Genomic DNA, 20,560 nt, shown 5'->3' on the forward strand with positions numbered 1-20,560 from the left:
CACTATAATGATGAATGTGTGGGTAAACATACAGTAAGTCTGTATCTAATATATGTCTGTGCTTTTCCACTGCCTTTACTGTGCAGTCATCTGATGCCATTCTTATATGAATTCCAACATTTTTCTAGGCATTGACATTTCTCAGAGGTGACATTTCATGCATCTCAGGTCACCATGGCACCGTACCACCCCCACCTGATGCTTTCTTTTCCTTTGTCTTTTCATCCTCCCTGCTCTGTCACCCACAGGTCTGCCTGATACTAAAGGAGCCCATCACAGTGTCAGATGGTGGAGGTTTCATACACTGCTATTTAAACACAGTGGGATTACCATTTCCTGCTCAGTTGGAGAAAGTAAACAAAAGCACCAAATCCAACCCAATTTTTTATCTTCTGCATTTTCTTTTTCCTGGAAAGTCTCAGAAAAGATGCAGTGTGTGTGTGTGTGTGTGTGTGTATAAATATATATTTGCATGTGAGTGTGCTTGAGTATGTACTATGTGTGAGTGGGAAATTGCTGGAATATTGCCTGCCTTATGATTATAATAATAATAATAATAATATATATATATATATATTTTTTTTTTAAACCACCTGTATGTAGTTCCTCCGTTGGTCAGCAGGTGTCACTGTGCCACAGAGAGAGAAAGAGAGAGAAACAGGCAGAGGACAGAAGAACTTTGGATTAAAACATTCAACACCGTGGTTATTTTTAACAGATTGGTCATCTGTTTTATTCATAATCATTGCTAAATGTAGCTGATTGGGATGTGTACACTGACATGTATTTCTTTAATGATATCACTGATGGCTTCATTTACTGCCCTACCTGGGTGGAGACAGAAAACAGTCTTGACTGCAGAGGAAATCAATTAGGTGTAATGCTGTTTACAGGCTGCTGAACATTCCCAAGCGTGTAGCCTTCTCTCTGTGTGTCTCTGTGCATGTATGTGTATGTTTTATTGCCTATTTCTGTGACCATGCTGTGATCGTTATACTCTAATCACCATGCGTATTTCTCTGTATGTGTGCCCTATAGTTTCATCATTACCAGTACTGGGGTTAGAGGAAGGAAACCTAATATCCCTGAGTTTCAGCTTGGCCATAGGGGATCGTGTCCACACCACACTTAATACCAGCACTCTTACATACTGTACTGTGTATGTGTGAGAATCTATCTATCTATCTATCTATCTATCTATCTATCTATCTATCTATCTATCTATCTATCTATCTATCTATCTATCTATCTATCTATCTATCTATCTATCTATCTATCTATCTATCTATCTATCTATCTATCTATCTATCTATCTATCTATCTATCTATCTATCTATCTATCTATCTATCTATCTATCTATCTCACTAGCTATTAGGCTGGCTAGCTTTTTAAATTAAGAGGTAATTTTGTGGGAGGCATGTAAAATGATACTTTTGTATGATAAGCTTGTAACAATGCCTCTTCCTTACAAACCCTCCACTTCAATGGATCTGACAGGTGCTGTAGCAGAAGTAAAATAAGTACATTAAAAAGAGAGCTGTAGGCTATAGAGTGACACAGAAGCAAAGAAAAAGAGAGCCTGTGGCACATAAGTTACATATGTGGAGTCAAACATCAAATGAAGAGAGAAAAAAAGAATTGCAAAGAAGAGCTTGAGGAGACTGTGGCTCAGTGTGGCCTTGTTTGCTGCTTCATTAATCCTGCCTCTAAAGGGCTTCTCTTCATCACGAGTGTGTGCACAAACATGCATACACAGTGTGCCAGCATGCTGTCTTATAGGTGAGGGCATCTATCTATGTGTATGTCTGTTTGGCATAATGCTTACATGTTGCATTAGTGCTAGTTCATACCGTTGCTTCTGTACTGTATGCCTGTCCTTAGACATGGTGCATATCAATGTGTATACACAATTCTGTGTGTGTGTTTGTGTGTGTGTAGTAGATGCTGACTCTGCAGCTCATTGCAGACCACAAGGGAGTCCTGTGGCCTCCAACTAGTGAGGAAGAGGAGGAGGTGTCCGTGACCCAGACATGAAGGAAGACGCTGGGATGGAGAAGCTAACTCAGCCATGGTCCCGCTAGGCACACTGTCTACTGCCTGACAGCTTCAAACAGCTAACCATGCATTTCCGCATACTTTGGGTTCATGTTGGAATGGCTTTAAGGGGTTGTTATCGTACATTTTGAATATTGCTCTCATACTGTAGCTTTATTAAATGAAAATACATCTTTTACTTTACTTAATAGGTTTTCAGTGTGTTTAACTAGCAGCAGTAATAGCTTTTGTGATATTAGATTTTGCTCATGTTGATAGTTGCCTCATCTTATGTTAAGCTTCAGGATGCATACAAATAATAAAAAGGACATACTATACATATACAGTATATACAGTATATCATGACCATGTCGATTTAGCTATTTGGGGGCCATTGACAAATTCAGCCATGAAAATAAGGCATGAAGGAGGCTTGTGCCTTATTTTCATCAAAACTATTAACACTACACTGTAAAAAATACTTCATTAAAAGTCCTGCAGTCAAGATTTTACTTAGATTAAAGTCAATTATTATCAACAAAATGTACTTACATTTACTTAAAGTCTTTTTAAAGTGGAGTTAATTTGAACTATACTTAATATACTGTACTGTGGGCTAGTTCAATCTAATTATGCATCACATATTACTGTATTTGTTAATCCTGAATCTACAAAGTTACCAGTGACAAACTGTCAGATAAATACAATAGAATAACAAGTACGTTTTCCCACTGAAATTTAAGTGATTGAATAGCTCCTAGTAGAAGTGGAGTACAAGTATACAGTTTCATAAAATGGAAATATTAAAGTAAAGTACATGTAACTCATAACTGGCCAGGGACATTGACAATCAAAAAAGAAGCGCTTTGAGGGGATTTTGTAAGTTATTTCATGATATAGATAAATGTATATGCTTTACATATAAACATAATCATAAATGTATAGTTGTTAGGGGCCCCTTTGGGTTTGTGGCCCCAGTTGCTTACCTTGCCGCCCCTGCCTATGACCGTGTGTGTTCAGGTTTAAATACCCATTTGCCTGATATTTTATTTTTAATGATCTTTGAGAAATATCAATAAATCAGGAAAAACCTGTTAAAATCATGGTGAAGTCATTACTTTTTACATTTCACATAAGATATGTTGATTTCCTGCCTCTTTAACATCTGTGATGTCTGTGAGGATTACTTTCACCTCAGGCTAGATGTTATTTAAAAGTACGAAAATTATAAAGATGACAAGCGACAAGTGTTGGAATGGGAACTTGATCATCTGTGAGGAGAGGAGAATGTGACCACAGGCAGACATTTTGACACTGTACTTTTCAAGAGGGTGTTTAACCTGAGACGCAAGTCGGATATGAAAACAGATATTTAGAATAGTTCTTTTGCTTTGCAAAAAATGTTGCTGGTTCTCGGATCTGGGAGCATCAAAGATCTTATTTGTTGTATGTTATCTGTTGTGAGGAGGAACTGCTTGTTGTTGCAATGATTAGACAACAAAGAAATGTCATAGATTATTCTTCCATAAAACATCCTTTTAGTCAAGTTAAGAGTATCATTTACTTTTACAAGTGCATCTATTTTGTGTATCTCCTAGAAATCAGACATTTTACTTCAATCAGGTAATGGCATCCCAGACTACTACCTATTGGAGAACGTTTTAATCATATGTTGTGGATGCCTTGGACCTTTACCAAGCATAACGCAAATTTCAAACACATTGGCGTGTTACAGCTAGGCCTAAGGGAGATGATGATGATCAAGGAGATGGGTCGAAGAAGGTCTTTTAAGCCTTGAGGCAACTTCGAAAAAGGAGGTGAAACTTAGTATTACCAAAGTGCAGATGGAAATAGACATGTTAGAGAAGGATTTTTTAATGCTTTGAGCCAGTTGTGATGTGAACTGTGCAAGCAGGGCGGCATCTCAATATAAGGCAGATATTGTACATTCAGTGTAGTTATCATTTATTTGAACTTTAGCATACACATTTTCTCATAGTCTGGGTCGGAATGGCAAAAATACAATTACAGTTTTACAAGGTTTGAAGGACTAAGAGCAGGGTTTAAAAGGTCACCAAGGCCTTATTGCATCAGTTGGACACAAGTGGAAAAAAAAATCCCCACAGGGGTAGTAAACTATCATATAAATTACATTATTAGAAAGTATTAGTTTGCAGCTGCCAACACTGCTCACTAAAAGAGACTGATACAGTCTGCACTGGTGTTCATTTCTGCTGCAGAGTATAGAAGTACTTGTGTGATTTGCACGTGTGAAAGTAGTTTGTTTTTGTAATGTCTGTGAGTGACAGGAAATAGTTTGTGTGATTCAGAGATGCATGATGTACAGTACTTGTGTTTCAGCCTTCGTCACATTGTTAAATTATGCGTTAGTGTAGAGAAATGCGGACTACAATGCGGATATTAAATTCTGGATGAAACGACATTATTGCTGAAAGCTCAGGGATGATGTGACACAGAGAAATAGAGAGCAGAAACAAGGAAATGAGGCTGGACTCATATTGGCAACACAACAACAAACCCATCCCTGACCCCTTCACTAGTGCTTGGTAGATTTGAGAACTATAATCAAATATATGCAGTGGTGTCTGAAGATTTCATTCATATTGAGCTGAAAGACCCCAAAGTGCTCATCATCTCTCCAACCAGAGAGCAACAGGGGGGAAAAAAACCCTACAGCATAATAACACTCTAAAATCCTCCATTATTCCAGCTGAGACATCTGCTTCTGTAATGAAACCAACAAACAAACATGCATAATTCAACCAGCCAGCCGGTTCCACATTGGGTGGAAATGAACAAAAAACAAAACAAAAAAAACAATAGTCCAATAATTATTGCTGCGGAAAAATGATGAAGTACCGTACTTACACCTAAATGGCCTTATTTACACTCATTTGTTAGGAGCAATTCAGGAGGTGAAACACTTAGTTGTGTAGTCTGTGTGTGTGTGTGTATAAAGTGTGTAGTGTACTGTACAGCTACAGGAGACAGTTTCCTCTGCAGATGGGAAAGTGCTAGTGTCATTTTTTATGACAAAACCAAACATTAGATTGCAATAAACATAGTCTAGCTCAAAATTAGGGCGCTAACAGTGGATGAGAGTAATGATGATGTTACCACAGGGAATAAATCTGGAGACAGGCCACACACACACACACACACACACACACGCACACACACACACATAAGAAAACAAGACAAAGAGTCTACGGCCACACTGTAGCTCTGTGAACCTGTACCATGATATATTACAAGAACTGGATACCGGACCCCAAGATGGCGTCCATTCATTTAAATGAAAACTGCTCACGCAGCGGAGAGGCCAATAAAGTTTTGCCGCTTTCTTGTTTGCTTCTGTATTGTGCGGCCTACTGCCCACCCACATTAGTATTTCACTCCCTGACCCAATCCACTCAGTCCTGCTCGGTCCATAGACTTCACACTAGGTTGATGTCATGCACACAGAAAAAGCTTTTCTAGGCTCTGGGAAAGTTTTACAAAAATAGATTGGTTTAAAAATTCCTAATAAAATTGTTTGGCTTGTGAGGTGTCCTTTCAACATCTCTTTTATAATGGTGGTCTATGAGGAAAATGCCTTTTGGTGGCGCAGATTTGTTTCATTGCAGTACTGGGATTGGCCACTGGGGCAGATTGCCAGCAAGGCTGACTGGTGGCACTCTTTGTACATCCATGGCTTGTACTTAGGCACAGTGGCGCTTTGAGCAAAATGCTAACATCAAAATGCTAAAATGGTCCAAATGACAAAGCCAACATGCTGATGTTTAGCAGGTATAATGTTACCCATTGAATCAGAATCAGAATCAGAAATACATTATTGATCCCCGAGGGGAAACTTTTGTTACAGCTACACAGGAATAGAAGTACTAGGCAAAAAATATAATAAATAAATAAATTAAGTACCAAGTGGGTATAAAAAAAAATAAGTGTGAAGTACAAAGTGAGTTTACCGGTTGACGATAATAATATGGTATAAGGTAATAGTGCATGAACTGTCAAGTTAAGTGTAGCTTATTAAGATTATAATGAGACAGAGGATATTGCACAGCAGTAATAGGTATGAATAATATCAATAAAGATGACGAGACGGAGCTACGGCAACAGGCAGCATGCACGTTGGCTCACTAACAACGGTCTAAATATAGAGGTTGTGATATTGGGCTAAGTAGATAAAAATGACTTGACTTGTTGATGTTCACCATCTTAGCATGCTAATATTTGCTAATTAGTACTAAACACAAAGTACAGCTGAGGCTGATGGGAATGTCATTAGTTTTGCTGGTATTAAGTCATAAACCAAATACTGGAGTGATTGTAACCTGATGATGGCGCTAAATGAAAAGTCAGGGAATCGCCAAAGCTCCCTGAGGGAAACATGACTGTCTGTACCGAATTCCATGTCAGTCCATCCAATAGTTGGTGAGACGTTTCACTTAAAACCACAAATGTCAAACTCATGGTCCCACTAAAGGAAAAGTCATCACCAGTCAAGAGGATCACCAAAGTCATTAGGATTTATCCTCTGGCCACTAGGGATATCTGTACCAAATTGTATGTCAATCAGTCCAATAGTTGTTGAGATATTTCAGTCTAAACCAAAGTGGTGGGCTGACTGACCGACACATTGTCATGTAAACTCACATTGACAAAGACTTGGTGCAGACACAAGCATGAATGCATATACACACACTATGCAGGCAGGCATTGACATTAAGGGAGAGATTCCAACGGACACACACACACACACACACACACACACACACACACACACACATTTTAACTTTCATACACCATCTCTTTCCAACAGCTTTGCATACTCACTTCTCAGCCTCACTTGATATCTGCAACTGAAAAACTTGACATGGGGATCGAGAGAAACAGAACTTGAAAAATGGAAGAAAGCAAGTCAAGAGAGACATAAAAAGATGGGAGAGCAAAAGAAAGAAAAGAAGACAAAGAGTGAAAACAGTGATGGAGAGAGATGACGGGCAGATAGTGAGAAGAAAAAGAAGCGAAAGCCAAAAAAGAGAGATAAGAAAGAGGAAAGAGGGCAGCAAAAATTAAAGACAATGAGCGAGGGAAAGATGAATTATGCATCATGTGACTACAGGGCATGAGGAAACCAATCTGGAGGGGAGGAAATGCCAGACTGATACAAGCTCAATTCATCTCTACAGTGACCTTCTCTATCTCTCCCACTCCTTGGCTAAAATCAACAATCTGACTGAGGAGGAGAATAAGAGAGTGAAAGAAAAGGCAGAAGATGACTGCCAAAAAAAGAGCATGTGAATGGAAGAGAGTGAGGAGGAAAGATAAAAAAAGAGAAAGAGCAGGGACTGATGTGTGAATAAAATATGCAATGGGCTAAAAAAAAGCAGAGTGTAGACAAAAATAAATAAGAGATAGCGAGAGGGAAAACTGTAAACAGAATCAGAAAGATAGGGCTTTTAAGTATAGTAGCAGGGGAGAACGAGAGCAGATGGGGGCGGGGGTAAAGAGATGGGACGCAGGGGGAGCACCTTGACTTTGACTGTAGAGGTGAGAGGAGATGATGAACTTGATTGCTATCTTTCTTTGGCTTTAGTGAAAGTATCACTCCTTCCACTTTGACATGGGGAAACACAACTACCACAAACAGCTGATGCTGTCATAACACACATTTTTAAGGCCCTAAAACATTTTTTTTCTCAGTCAGCTTCATACTATAAGTGATGGGAGACACCTTCTGCCAAAGTTGGAACAAGTTTGATTATTTCACATGAGAGATTGCTCTTCTCTTTGGTTTGAAGTGGGCGGGGCTTGTTTAGAAAAGCTGATATCACATACTTCTTTGCACCAATTAAGATTTAGCAACATTTAATTCACAATCTGAGACCAGTTGGTGGGTTGTTTAGTCACTGTCAATCACATCTGATCAAGCCACACCCACACAGTCCTGATAAAGCAGAGTTTCCTGAGTTTTTGAGTATTAAACTCTTTATAAATCATACCTAAAGATGTTTTATTTTACTTTGATTGTTGCTTATTTAAAGCTTCTATAATCAATAATTTTATATTAACAATGAATCACATGACTACTTCTATGTTAAAGGGGCCACTCATAGTGACAAACCCACAAATATTTATCACCCAACTCTGTAGTTATCCTCAACTCTATGGAGCATTTGAGCTTCTTCCAGTTCACTGTTTTGGTTTTCTGGCCCGCAACTTTACTGTTTTGGTTCACTCTCACTGCTCTCATGAGAATCATTTTCGGCCGTAGGAGGGAGCTGTTTTCAGCGAAAATCCCTAAATAGCCACTGTACCTTACCTGCCCTGCACCAAACAACACACAGACACAGTTAGAGACTAGCTGGTGAGCATAGTGGAGCATTTAGCAGCTAAAGAGCCAGATATTTCCCTCAGGAGTTTGTGGAGACCAAAACAGTGAGTGAATACTGGACTTACATTTGTCAGGTGGACGCAAACTTGGCTCTAAATGAATGCTAATGCTGCTTTGTATCTGCTGGATGTATAAATAGGCTACGAATTGCTAACAAGTTCCACATATCAACTTACATGATGACAATATGTCAGTGTAATGTTTACAGCTTGTTTCCGCTGCCCCCAAGTGGCCAAAAAAATAATTATTACAGGTTTAAAGTGAGATTTTAAGTTTTCATTATTAATACCATAATGATTTAATTTGAATGCTACTTTGTGTTTTTGTTTCTTTTTTGGGAAACACAACCTCTGTGAGCCTTAACAGCTTGGCATCAGTCTGTCTTCACAAGTCAGTCAATGTGTGCAACCCAATCACATGGCCACAGCGTTCGTCTCCAATCAAACCAGTTGGGTCAAAGAGGGCCATGACTCAAGACAGACAGATAGACAGTCAGTCAGATTTACATCCAGTCAATAACTCTGTCAACAAAGCAGACAGTCAATCAGTCTGTCACCCGGTCTGAAAACTAGCCAGTCATTCAGCTGTTCACAAATTTGTCAGTCACCTAGTCAAATGACAGACAAATAGTCAGCAGACCACTCAGCTGTTCAGTCAGACTGTCAGATTTGTCACAACAGAACCCTTCTGAGCGACACAGTAAGAAAGCAATTTTTGCTTTCGCAAAACACGTCAACCACACAGCTCTGAAGAATGTATTGAATTTGTCAATGTGTTCGAATGGAATGAGGGAGGAAGATGGAAAAACCAGCCACAGGAAAGACACAAATCACCATCTCTGTTTGACATGAAACAGACAGGATGGGGAATAATGCAGGAGTCAAGACACACATGACCACATTAGAATTGGGCAAGCAAGTAATTGAAAGTGTATATACACAAATGAACAGAAACATGCTCAAACAAGTAAAAGGCAAAAGTCTGTCAAACAAGAACACACACACCCAAAATGACACATAAACAAGGTCACACATTCTAACATTGCATAAAAGTATGCAAACACATACACACGTCAGCATAAAAAAACAAGATGTGATGGGTGAACAAAAGTTGTTCAGAGGCAAAAGCACCATCATATTCACAACAGAAAGGAGCTGATGTGCTTCATACAAATGTTAACTGTATTTTGAGATGACAGGTGGGCACACACAAGAAGCCTAAAAGGACAAATGCACAGATACACACATGTATTTGCACTGACAAAGGCATGCTTTTAAAAACACACACAAAAACATACAAGCAAACAGCCTATGACAAGAATTCAAAACATATAATGACATCCAAATTCGCAGGGGGAAGCTCAGTCATTTACTACAAAATGCTTATTGCAGGCTGTTAACTCACACAAACACAGCTCTACCCTGTCAACATGTCTCCAGAATGCTCTTTTGGCAGTTTTCAAAGTTGAGGAGATGTAGCCTCCTGAGACTCGCAGACAAAACTGTCGATTTTTTTCAACAATATCCAAACAGATCCTAGCACTGCTGTGGTTGCTTTATCTTCTACAATTTCACACACTGTCTGCCAAGAAATGTCTTCTATGTATGTCTATCTTTTACATCTTTTTTTTGCCTTTTTAGTCATAACATCTTCTCTTTCTTGGAAAGTGAAATAGTTTAAAAATAAAACCAATGGAGGTTTTTTGAGAAGTGTCAATTTCCTAAAGCAAAAACAACTACAGATCTCTATATAATAACAGCAGGAGAACTTAAAGGTCCACTATGTAGGATTTAGTGGCATCTAGCGGTGAAATTGCAGTTTGCAACCATTTGAATATCGCTCACCTCAACCTCCTCTTCCAAGCATGTAGGAGAAACTATGCTGACCATGAAACTCCAGGTCCTATCTAGAGACAGTGTTTGGTTTGTCCGTTCTGGGCTACTGTAGAAACATGGCGGTGCAACATGGCGACCTCAGTGGAAGGGGACCCGATCTCTCTGTAAATATAAACAGCTTATTCTAAGGTATTGAAAACACAACAATTCTTATTTTCAGGTGATTATAAACTAATGAAAACATTCAATGTCTCACTCTCCTCTCCTTCATCTTCTATTTGCAGGTCAGGCAGTAATTAAAGCCATTTTCCTGTCACTCCCCACCTGTCCAGCAGCCGTCAGTGGAGAGCTTTCCTGCCTCAGCCATCACCTGATCAGCCACCTGATCCCACTGCTGTTCCTCATTTCCCCTTTAGCTCCCTAGTATATGTAGCCCTCAGGTTGCAGTCTTCCCCTTGCCAGCTTGTTTTGGTGCCTTCCAGGTTTATTGGTCTACCCATTACTCTATTTAGTCTACTTCTATGTGCCCATTTGACCTCTGCCCTCTGTGCCTTAGCTCCCTTTGTTATTGTTGCTTGTTTGGACTGATCTCCTGCTGCCAACCTTCTGCATTCCCATTGATCAAGTTAAGACTGTTAAGACCATCCACACGTGCCTGTGTGTCTGCAGTTGGGTTCAAACTACTACTCTGCTGCAAACAAAAATGAGCCAGATAATGACATGGAGCCCTCAGAGATGATTCCAGAATACCTTCTTGACTTGGTAAGAACCTTATTTGCTTAGTATACATGAAGTCTCCACGAGACAAACTGTGGCAGGGGGCCTGAAGATGGAATTGGTCATGTTTGTCGATTGATTTATGCTAAAGTTCTCCTCATCTCAAAAAGTTGTTGAGTCTTTGGCACTTTTGAAAGCCTTTGTGGAAACAATCAATGTACTGTAGAACCAAAGAGCATCTAGAGGGAATGGTTGTTGAAGAGGTTTATACTGTGACTGATTTCTACAGTATGTACACCATCTTCAGCGAACTGAGCATTTTGTAACATTTGACCCTTTACCAAATAGTTTTTGTATGTGTGATTTTTATGGACTTTATGGATGGTGGTTCTCAAACCTGTAGTACAGCCCAGTGATCAGAATGAAATGCCATTTTGTTAACACTGCATTATTTGTTAAGTAAACAGTTTCTGATAAACAGATAAGATTAAAAGCACATGTGCCTGAAAATGCCTTTAAACAGTTCTAACTAGCCAAGATCTTTTGTTTCTGTCTCTTTTGCCCATCTGACTCCCTCCTCTTTCCTGCTCTGTCTGTTTTTCCTCCCCCTTTGTCTTTGTTCTTCTGTATTGTTATCTATGTTTCCCTCTCTCCCCTTTTCTTTCTTTTTTTTCCAGCATCTATGGGCAAACTCAACTCCTTTCATTAGCTTCCTCTATCTCTCTCGATCTCTCTCCCTTTGCTTTGGCTGCCGTTCTGTTTGGCCTTCTCTCTCTTTCTCAGATCACTGATCTCTCTGTGCTGAAGCCCGAGGAAATCGGCATCCGGTGAAGCTGCTTCCTTCCAGAGCTTGACATTGAGTTAAAAAAACAAACAATCAAAAAAAATATAATATGGTCCGACCAAAACACAAATCATTTCGGGTTGAACTTGAATCACAGCTAGAGGGCACGGGAGCTTAAACAGTTTGGAATACTTCAATAATGAATTGCAAAATACCAAACCATGTTTTTGTGTTATATTTTTGAAACTGAGGCCTGAATTGTGCGCAGTTATTCCCATATTCATTGATTCACTGATTTCCGACGTGGTCTGAACACACATTGCACAAACGACATATTTTCTAGGATAACCCAGCCCTGCGAGTCTACAGCAATGCTAGTGGCTCTGTGAGACTACTTTAAAGCCTCAAGTGTTGCTTTGAGTTGAATGCTAATGTCACCATGCTAACATGTTTAGCAGGTAATGTTTACCATCTTAGTTTAGCATATTAGCATGCTAACATTTGCCTAGGATAGGACACATCATCTGGGAACCATAAATGTCTGTTCAAGATTTCATGGCAATTCATCTAATACCGACGGACAGACCAACATTGCCATCCATAGATCAATGTCGCTAGCTTGACTAAAAAGATCATGGAAACGCACACTAAATGAAACCTAGGTGAAGTGATTTAGGAAGAAGAAAATTACAAAAAGTTAACTACATAGACAAAAAAGATAAAGGAGTAGGAGTATAAGTTTTTCAAGAGAAGATGAGAAACTAAAGAGAAGAGGGTAAAAAAAAATCACATTCTTAAAATTAAACCAAAAAACAGCATTGCTGTTCAAATATTTAGTAGGACAAGACACCGGGAACTTAAACACTTTGTTAATCCCCACTCCAACCAGCCAATATATATACACGCACGCACACAATAGTCAGAACAAATGAATGTGCTTCAGCTGTAGGTAACCTTCCCTCCTCTGTGAAACATCTGTTACTGCATTGCAGAGGCTGTTGGACGGCAGAGGGGAAAAGATTTTTTTTTTTATCTCATTGCACAGAGAGATGTTATTTTGTTGAGATGAATAGTGTAGAAACAGCGGTGCAGAGGTGAGGAGCCTTGACAGACAGAAAATGACGGGGTCAGATTCTGAGGCCAGGAAATATAAAGAGCACACTGAAAAAAGACAGAGGGGAAGAGGTATATGTGAAGAAACTCGGCGTGAGATGGACAGGGAAAAATTGAGAGTCTGCGGTAGGGAGTGGAAGGATGAGAGAGAGGAAAGGGATGTCAGAAACGTAGTGCTTTCATTATGAGAAACTGTGAACATACTGTATACGTTTAAAATGGAGTAGAGGTCAGGTATGCAGGTCTGAACATGAAACGAGCATCTTCAAAAGAGAAGATGAGACAGAAAGGAGGAAGGATTGAAGAGCTCTCATGGCAACAGAATGTTAACATATATTTCATACATCGCAGAGGTCGGGTTTGAGGGTCAGGAGATGCTTTGTAGCTTTAACAGAACAAACTACTGAAATAGATCAAAGGTCAGGTTTCGGTGTCAAACAAAAGAGAGAGCAACATGGATGAGAGGTGTCAGGAAGTCTGAGCATGCATTCACAAAGAGAAATGGGTCGAGATAAAAAAAAAAAATGAGGAAAGCAAAAGAGAGCAACAGGAGTGTAAAATACTGTTACTGTGTGGGCACAAGGTGAAAGATATCGAAAGGCTTTTGTTGAAACCAAAGCATTACCACAAATGCAGTATCTGTTGAACAGTGTGACCACAGAACAATGAGCATATTGCAACTCTATACATTTTGCACGTGCTATTTTATGGACTTTGATAGATTTCGGAATGAGGTTCTCAAACAGGCATGTGATTGGCAAAGGACAAAAAAAGCAGGAAAATACAGAGACCAGAGCATGGTAAGTGGGCTGTCCATGTATGTATAATTTTACTTTCAAGTAGAGTTATCGCTAGCTGGCAGCTAATTTAGTTCATCCCACTTGATGGCGCCAACTATTAACGGGCATTGAGCTGAACGCAAACATCCTTGTGGATACTTGGAAAGGGGAAAGCTCATATCCCCCCCAAAAGAAAAATTCATGTGCGTCACATTTTCAGGTCGCAAAATCCTGAGTTCAGGATTGAAAAATCACATCCCTGCTCAAACCTTCATTACTCAGTCTGACATGTTCAGGTTAGCTGTTTTCTGTTGGGGTTGTGATGTAATGATGTAGAGCTAGTTAATGCTGTGTAGCAGTCAGACATAACTGCAGACAGCAGAACGTCCTCTATTGTTACTCACTCCTGATATCCCTCCACCATGCAAACAGTTCACAGTAGATGTAGTTAGACTGAGAACCTGTTGTAATGTTAACCTGACACTTTTGCATTAAACAGTTCAAGGACATACTGTATGTTCTGTGTGATTATTCTGCACATACAGGTGTGAGGGTTATTTTGCCCAAACCAATCAGCAATGACTGATGGGATCCATCCCATCACCATCATTTGATGACGCAACACAATGGAATTAGCTATCTGGTAGAGTAAAAACAATAGTTTTAGATATCGACTTACATTTATTTTAATTCAGAATTCCATTACAACACAACATGACTTTTGGAAGAAAGTTCATGCAAAGCTGTTTTCCATACTTGTCAAATTTATAAGACCTTTTTGTATTATCATATAAATCTTAAACTGGATCCTTTAAAGCAGAATTCTATAATGATTCGTATGATGTTGTTTTTATAAAACACCACGAATGGTGATCTAATCCATGCTCTACTAATGAAGAATGCTGATTACATTGTTGGCGTCATAGCCTACCTGTTTTCGTAAATTGAAAATTTTACTTTGATAGAACTGAATATCAACAGGGTCGAGACACTAGGTCCTCTACCACCTCTGCAGTGGCTATGTGTAAAGTTAGAGATTTCTGCTTTGCACATGTGGTGGATTGACAGGGTAATGCATACCTCTACCCTATGAAATGACAGTTTTTAAGACCACACACACAAAGAGAGAGATACGGGAGACTTGGAGAAGTTAAAATAACAAGGGAGTGAGAACGAGAGGAGTAACAGAGTAAGCAATTTTCTCCTCACACCAAAATAAGGTCAAATTGGGTTATTTGTCAGACAAGGACTTGCTCAAATCGAATGTCAGCAAAATGAATAGAAGTGCTTAAGGCACTAGAATGATAGAGAGAAAGGGGGGTAGACCGCAAAAATAAGAGGAAGGCAATGAAAGAGTAAAAGAATGAGGTGAAGTGGAAACAACACAATAAAAAAACGAATAAAAGGGTGGGGAGGGAAGAAGTGTGACAAAATCTAAGTCAGAAACAACAAACAGGACACAGATGACGATAAAGACAGGAAACAAGAAGGGAATTAGAGTGAGAAACAAGATGATAGTGACAAGACATTGAGAAAATGTGAGAGCAACTCGTAACATCTGGTACTGGTTGTGAAATGGTTTTCTAAAAGGTCAGATTCGTGGTAGGGCATTTAGGGATAAGTGGGATAGTGCTTGTTCAGGTCTTTGCTGCCTTTAGGCGCTTTCGAGACGTTTGTCATCCAACATTTAACCCTACCTGCCACAGAGACAATGGAACAATGTCACTGAAATGAGCATATGACTTTTATCACACGTTACCATTTGTCATTCTTTACAAAGGCACCACAATGGGGGGGGGGGTGAGAGTATGGCTGCATATTGGGTCTCTCTCTGTCTGTGTGTGTGTGTGTGTGTGGGGAGCTGTGCCTCTTACCTGAAAAAGGAGGAGTCATTATTGAAATGACATGCAGCAGTCTTTGTGTACGGCATTTGCGTCCTTTTTTCTGGTAATGGCTCATCAAGAAGATATCACGAGTGCTGATGCCGATATCATTGATTGAATTAAACACATTCACATTGTGGTTGCGCGTGTGTGTGTACAGCAGCTGCATGATAATTAAGTACAAGTGATCATCATGTTGAGTGCAGCCTCTGTTTCCTCTAGCTTACCTGTCCGTCTTTCTGCCGTTAAGCTTGTTAGAGGCGTCTCATACTCGGTACAAATCTGAGCCTGTAAAACATCCCAGAAAGTGTCATTGAGAATATTATGCACATAACTCCTGGGACTAACCAGCACAATTTCAATTATACTGTATTTACAGAAACACATACAGTACATGGGGGTGTCATAATGGCAATGGCAGGCTATGACTTGTGTGTGTCACACACTTTAAAAATCAATGCCATTTGTGTCAGTGGCTCCATGAGATGGTGTTGGGTTCAATGTGAGTGGCTGTATTAACCTCATTCCCAGCGTGGTTGTGTGCCTGCCTGCCAAAGGCTATTTAATTCTAAATGGTAATTCTGCAGTGTTAAACCGATGTGCTGTTTTCTACACATCGGTGTGTGTCTATTGGACAGCACATCTTTCCAATTACAGGGATTTTTCTGCATAACATTTATCAACAAAAGTTTGACATGCTGCAAAATGCAGCAGTTTCTGTATATCTCTGTTGGTTAAGGCTGGTGCACATCAAAGGCTGTTTAGTCCACTTTACATTGGACTTGTTGATCTAATACAGCTGGAGAACATATCCTGATCATGGGGGGTGATGCATATTGTCCTCTGGTAATTATTGCTTATGGCTATTAATCTCCCCTGTGGTGAGGCTGGAGTTTGACCACGGCATGCATCCTCAACACTGAAAAGTTCACTGTGTGTTTGTATTAGTCTTTTTTTTTTTCACTAGTTAAATTAGATTTATGTACAATTTATATTTATCATCAAGACCTAATTATGAGACAGTGTAGTCCCTCATTTGTCCAGGAGTGTTCCATCGTAGAAAAGGTTTCAGTCGTAGTCATCTGGACACTGTTTTCAGAATCAAGACGTTTCGGCTCCCATCCGGAAGTCATTCTCAATTGTGAAAATGGTCTGAGAACTCAGAAATGTAATTTCTGCTGTTTACTTTAAGGTCAGTTTCAGGTGAAACTAGGCAGGGTAAACCGCTGACACTCAGGAAGACTCCTCCCTGAGGGCGGGGCCTAAGCAACACAGAGTAGCTTAAATTTCTGAGTTCTCAGACCATTTTCACATTTGAGAATGACTTCCGGATGGGAGCTGAAACGTCTTGATTCTGAAAACAGTGTCCAGATGACTACGACTGAAACCTTTTCTGCGATGGACCTAATTATATTTTTCCTACTTGTCTCTCCCACCCCAAGTTACAGGCTTAGCTAAGCTGACCTTATTTTCACATGAAGCCTGTTTTGCCTCCAGCTCTTACCAGAGAGTTCACAGGCCAAACTGAGTCATTTACCATTATTCAGTGCATATTAAAGCATGTTGGATTACATAATTTTTTTGACTGGAGGTGTTGACATTAGTATCACAAGGGAGATGTTCGTTATATGACATGTGATTACCTCAAACAGAAAACTGAAATCTGTTGTGAGACGCAGTGTGTATTTCAATTATGATTTTCAAAGTCTTTTAATGTGTCTGAAGAATCTGTGAGTGTATATGCGCGGCTGTGAGACGATGATGAAAGGAAGGTGTTGCCCTATCACGTTGCTGCGTCTCGTGACCATATGACATTTGGGACAAGAAAGATTATTAGTAGCTGCGGGCCATGCATACACAAATACACAGCCACACACACACAAACCAAATCCTCACATACGGTATGTATTTAAAAAGAAAGCCTTTCAAATTCTTAACTCAGTTTATTTTTATTTTTTTTAACTATAACTATGGGAAAAGTCCTTAGGACATTTTTAATAGGCTCCCAAACTCTTTATTCAATGGGAACCTAATTCTCAACTGTGGAGCCTGGAAACACCTCATATTATCCTTATGATGAAACTGAAGGGACACTATTTATATAACCACACAATTGTATGAAATGTACAAGTGCCAAACCCTTCTGAGTAATGTAAAAAAGTGCTTCCACTACAAGTGGTTTTCATCCAAAATAGAAGTTGAATCTTTGGTTATTAATAGTCTTGTTTCTCCCAGTTCAGCCTTGGTCCTCACACCTCTCTGGAGAAAATCATTTCAAGAGTAAGGGGGAGTAAACCTCCCATTAAGTGGCAGAGACAATCCGACAGTCTGTGCCAGCCTTGATATCTGAGCTGGTTTCAATCCCCTGCCTTAATAAGGGAAGGAGAGAAATTCAATACACTCCTAGTTGAAATAAGTCCATTGAAACCTGTTGCCAATTATCAGGCTGCATCCATCCTGTGTGCTTGTGCATGACTGTGCACAAATTCAAACCTGTATGTGTGCAAATGCTCATATTATACTCCTGTGGGCATATGTGTATGTTCACATTGTTATTGTACGCAATATGATTATTATAGTGTGTCTGTGTGTGTATTTGCACATATCAGATGACATCTATTCGCTTCTCTATCAGTAGATTTCAAAGTACAATGCATGTGTGTGCAGACAGTTTTGACACTGTGAACACAACATGTCCTAAACTGTTTATTTTTGTTGTGGATTGCAACATTCACAATCTTGGGGGGGAAAAAGAGGCTTTGAGAGAAACAAGAATAAGACTAGAGAGAATATTATGAAAGACAAATAAGATGGCAAGAGAAAAACTAACCAGACTGATATAGTGTAGGTCTATTCAAAAGATAACACACTCATTCCCTGGTGTGCTGGAAGAGCATAAAACAAAATGCAGTAATGTAAGAATGTATGATGGAAAAAGGCAAATTGAATTGATTGTTAAAACGCAAGGAGTGATTAACTTCTTATCTGTGTTTACAATTGTGAGGAGGAAAAATATAACGAGGACACTTTGGTTTTGATTTAATTCAGAACATACAGGTAGAAATTCCGTTAAACTGGAAGGGCGAAAACAAAAACCTTTCAAAGTGTAACTGCAAAGCAAGAGGAAGAGAAGGAGGGGAGGGTGGACTAAGTGAGTTGAGAGGCAGAAAAGCTTTTATAGGCTAAATGATTCATTGAATAATCTCCCAAAACCTCGAAAGTAGTTGTCCTCAGGCCCCAAAGATGACTTAAATAGTATTGTGATCTACGGATGGTAGTTTTTCTTTCTAAACCACATATATATAAACATTTCCATCATTTTGAGCCTCTCTACCTGCTACAATAGTGCGTTCATCGGGTAGACCATGTATGCGTATGTGTGCAAAGCGCAGCAGGTGGGGAAAGGTTCTGTATTGTTAATGTGAAAAACGGGGGTATCTGTATGAGTGCTTTTGTGTTTGGTCCAGTGGGTAAAATAACCATTGATTTCCTTTTTCCTTTTGTTTCAGATGAGCTGGGGTTGTCAGTTCCTTTTGTCGGATCAATAATTTCAGCACATTACCAAGCTCATACAGTAGCTGACCAGTGAGTGAATGAGTCACTCTTTGGTGTGTGTGTGTGTGTGTGTGTGTGTGTGAGTGAGTCATCTACTAATTAGGGCCCAAGAAGCGACTGCTGCAAGTTCCCTATTGAAACTGAAGATGTTATTATTATTATTATTACTATTATTATTAATAATAATATTATTAATATTATTATTATTAATAATATTAATATTAAGGCCTGAGCAGCTACTGCTTTTTTTCCTTGTCCAAATGAATCATTTTTGAGGGGCTAAAGGTGCTCAAACTCACAAAATTTTGCACATTTGTCAGACATGGAGAAAATATACGTATTTTGTGGGTCTAGCGCATGGGCTTGGCAAAATGGTTCCATTGCGCCCCCTACAAAACTGAAAAAAAGCAGCCCCCGGCCTACGTTTCACCTACATATACATGTATCACCTAAACGTCACACAATTGATAAGAGTTGCGGCCTGAAGACTTCTACATGCCAGTATTCAGTCATAGTCACAGCGCCACCTACTGGCAACAGCAAGTTACAGTCCCTATCGTCTTACAAACTACTCGTAGCAGATTAACCAGATCCGCCTTAAATTTGTTAAGCAAAGTCTTAAGACCTTGATGATGCTTTATTGGGAAGATTGTGAGTTTCCATCAAACGCCATTGCCGCGCCGGCGGATTATTCGCCATGAAAGAGGAAGTTGTTGTAACTTGATTGTACGTGGTCCAATCTGCCCAAAATTTCACGTTTGAGAAGAGTCCTGGCCTGAGGACATCTACATGCTAATTAGGACTAGGTCATTGCGCCACCTACTGGTAACAGGAAGTAAGCCTTGCGTGACAATCAGCATTTGATTTACATGACAATTTCAGGGTGTGGTGTACACTTGATATACTGGAACATGATGTATACTTAGTGGGTGTTCTTTAGCGCCACAGAGTGGACACAGGAAGTGACATTTAACTCCTTCGTGCAGCATACAGAACACGTGCAAATTCAGAGCCGCATCGTGCGACTTCCGGCATCGTCGCAGCCCCTGCCGTTAATTTTCATTTGTTGTTGTTGCTATAATTGGCAGCAGAAAAATGTTTCATGACTCTTTGATCAATCAATGCTATTAATCAAAATGTCAAAACTGCAGTTCTGTAGGAATAATGTGAGTATGCGCGTTTGAGACACACAGACACCAAATGCAGAGCTCTTAAGTGAGAGAACTGGAGACAAAAGACTGAAAACTGAAAAGAATACTTGAACAGTGAATTTGACAAAATTGAATTTGTGCATCCAACTGTAAGCACAAGAGCAGTGGAGGGAAAACAAGTTCTCAAATTCTTTACTTTCGTAAAAGCAGTAATACCCTGATGAGTTACTATAGGAACAGACTCAAATCCAAGCTCAAACCACTATGCTGTTTTACCAAGGACTGTG

General features: G+C 39.6%; 1 long non-coding RNA gene across 1 annotated transcript in view; it reads left to right on the forward strand.

Moving 5' to 3' along the window:
- Nucleotides 1-10,724: 10,724 nt before the first annotated feature.
- Nucleotides 10,725-20,560, forward strand: part of LOC122871011 — a 130,986-nt gene continuing 121,150 nt past the window's right edge. The window contains exon 1 of the long non-coding RNA XR_006376773.1: nt 10,725-11,053. This is a non-coding gene — a long non-coding RNA (uncharacterized LOC122871011). The remainder of the gene's footprint in view (nt 11,054-20,560) is intronic.

The sequence above is a fragment of the Siniperca chuatsi genome, linkage group LG23 (genome assembly GCF_020085105.1).
Source record: "Siniperca chuatsi isolate FFG_IHB_CAS linkage group LG23, ASM2008510v1, whole genome shotgun sequence".
In the NCBI taxonomy this organism is placed as follows: Eukaryota; Metazoa; Chordata; class Actinopteri; order Centrarchiformes; family Sinipercidae; genus Siniperca; species Siniperca chuatsi.